The 3,167-nt window shown below is 36.5% G+C and overlaps 1 pseudogene across 1 annotated transcript; it reads left to right on the top strand.

Moving 5' to 3' along the window:
- Positions 1-405: 405 nt before the first annotated feature.
- On the top strand, positions 406-2,261 carry LOC149209637 (dirigent protein 2 pseudogene; annotated as a pseudogene). The gene is made up of 2 exons (XR_016252244.1): positions 406-1,230; positions 1,384-2,261. The product of XR_016252244.1 is annotated as a dirigent protein 2 pseudogene (transcript).
- Positions 2,262-3,167: the final 906 nt, after the last annotated feature.

Raw genomic sequence — 3,167 nt, 5'->3', positions numbered from 1 at the left:
CTAAATAAAACAAGCCTAAGCTTAAGGTCCCTAAAAATAGATGAAGTATTCACATTAAATATTAGACATTGCACTTTCTCTACACCCACTTTTTCCAAAAAAAATTATCTCCCTTATAAATTCAAACTCTGAAAATCTACATTATAAAAAACAAATAATTACATACACATATGATAACATTTATAAAAATTAAACCAATTTAAATCAATCTTAAATTTAAATATTTAATCAAAAATTTTAATAACTATATTTTTTTTAGTGATTTCATTATAAGGAATTAATATAGGACATAGAATTAAATTAACACCTGAATTTGTGCTTGAGAGATTGGGGTTTATAATTGTTTTTAATGTAAAGTTAGGTTGATTCTTAACATTACCTACGAACTTGTTACAGCAAGTCAATACACACCATCTTTATGCAGCAATTGAAGTGTGATATACCTGAAAAGGCCAGGTAAAATTTAGCTGAAAGACATCACAAAGCTATATGAAAAATATCATTCTGGAAGATGTTTTGATGCAGCAAATAAGGCCATGGAAACACGAAATGATGACTCTAAATTTCTTTTTAAACTTACAGAATTCAAAATGTTACAGATATGTGATTGGGAGATTTAATGGTATTTATGCCCTGGCTTACAGGACGGAAGGCTTCAGACTATTGCCTTTTTTTACCGGTTAAAAAGAATGGAATTAGGGTTCCTTACAGACGTGTACAGAGAATTAAACAGCAAAGCACACGTGCCTCATCTAATCCTCATCTCTGTGAAGCTGAGGGAAAGTATAAGTCACAAGCCCTATCAAATGACAGAAATATTGTGGAACACTTAACACTCGTGAAGATCAATGATGGAAGGAGTGAACTGGTGGAAGACTTGACACTCGTGAAGCTCAATGATGGAAGGAGTGAAATGGTGGAAGACTTGGTCATGAACCTCAATGATGGAAGGAGTGCATAATTTGTTTGGATAGCGTGTTGGTCATTCAATCTCAGAGAGTCTATGCTTCAAAGCGAATCATATTTATAAATAATTATACACCGGCGACCGAGGGATCCTGCTGCCTGAACTGTATGAGATTGACCAGTATTGTGTTTTTGAATTCAATACAAATGAAAAGCTAAAAGTTTTGTACTGCAAAACGGTGGAACAGTGCAGATTCATGAAGGCTAATGTGGATCCTGTGACGTTTAAAAGAAAGGCGGTTTGAGGTCCCCACAAGCTACCAGGTAAGCCTTGTACACAACATGAGAATGATATGAATTGCTGGAAAAGTCATTGTTTCTTGATGGTTTTAATGGTGACCTTGAAGGGGTTTTATAGCTTGAGGCAGAAGGCTTGTTTTATCTTATGTCTGAAGGATTTTTTATTTCTATTTATAGGAAAAGGGAATGGCCCTGTGAGCATTATTGGGTCTTCTTCAACATGGCCACCACTGTGTGTTTGGGTTTGAAACTAATTGCATTTGCTGCTGTAATTGTTATTTTGTGCCCTCAAAGTGTGCATGGGTTGAAGGGTAACAGAACAGAGAAAATAACACAATTGCTTTTTTATATGCATGACGTTACACTGGGGCCTAATGCCACAGCAATACCAGTGGCTGCCCCTTTGGGGAATTCCACCGTCCCTGGATTTGGGACTGTGTTTGTCATTGATGATGCCCTAACAGAAGGGCCATCACCCAATTCCAGGCTCATAGGAAGGGCACAGGGCATGTACATTGCAGACTCACTTAAGGACTATAGTCTGATGCTGTTATTCACTGTTGTTCTCAAATCAGGAGAGCACAATGGGAGCACAATTAGCATTCAGGGGGCTGACAGGATTGATCTCCCACTGCGGGAGGTGTCGGTCGTTGGAGGCACCGGCAGATTCAGGTTTGCAAGAGGCTATGCAAGGATCATGACTCATTCACTGGATGCAACCACCGCTGTACTGAAATTGAATGTTACTGTGATACATTAGGGGGATTTTATGGAACAGAAATGTTATGTTACTCACGTTGAAGCAAGTGCTTGAGTTTGTTTCCTTATTTATATTTATGAAGATGACTTTAAGGCTTTCATCTGCTCTTTTTCTTTAGCTGAATCAAAAGAATGATTTAGTTCCATGTTTAGAGGATTTGCACTTGACGGTTGGGACGAATGTATGTGGTTTCCCCCTGATCACTTAAATTTGATACTTCTGTATTAAATGAAAGCTAATGAAAAGCATGATGTATGCCCCTCAGATTTGTGGAGGCATACTTCAGTTTAACCTTCAGAGGTTCCTCCTATTAAGAATTTTATTCTTTAGCTGTTTCTAGGGTAGTGAATAATGTTTGTGTGTTCTTTAGGCATCTAAACTGACTAGGTTACTTCAGATTAAATTCTCATATTTTGTCAATGCATGGAATTGGGGATACATTCTGCTTCTTTCCTCCACATTGCATCCAAATGTGGAATATCAATATGTTTTACACGTTAATATGTGGTGCTTTGTGGAAATTGGTTTCAGTAGGCATCTCCAGTAACCAGTCCTCCTAGAATCAGATTTGATAGAGTACAATGTGCTACTGTTTTAATCGCCACGTACTTTTTTTTGAGTTCTACATGTATTTGTATTTGCATAGTCTATTGTGAGCCAAAACTGTGTTATGGCCATGACAAAAAACACTACACATAAATAAATGAAAAGAAACTTAAAAATCAGAACTGGATGGTTAAGCACACCTGTTTCCTCTTAGAAGGTTATAGATTTGAATCTTTTTACATGTTAATATGTGGTGCTTTGTGGAAATTGGTTTCAGTAGGCATCTCCAGTAACCAGTCCTCCTAGAATCAGATTTGATAGAGTACAATGTGCTACTGTTTTAATCGCCACGTACCTTTTTTTTAGTTCTACATGTATTTGTATTTGCATAGTCTATTGTGAGCCAAAACTGTGTTATGGCCATGACAAAAAACACTACACATAAATAAATGAAAAGAAACTTAAAAATCAGAACTGGATGGTTAAGCACACCTATTTCCTCTTAGAAGGTTATAGATTCAAAAGATTCAAATCTAGAAGAGGTAAACTATGTATACCTCTAGCATAAATCCATCTTAAACTTGGATCTATCAAGAATCGAGAAATCAAATTTTATAATGAAAAATAACATTATCTAACCTGACAACATCTCCCC

This window comes from Pinus tabuliformis, chromosome 1_2 (genome assembly GCF_031772625.1).
Source record: "Pinus tabuliformis cultivar Carrire ecotype Pingquan chromosome 1_2, CPIR1, whole genome shotgun sequence".
Taxonomy (NCBI): domain Eukaryota; kingdom Viridiplantae; phylum Streptophyta; class Pinopsida; order Pinales; family Pinaceae; genus Pinus; species Pinus tabuliformis.
This window is presented reverse-complemented; position numbering and strand designations above follow the sequence as displayed.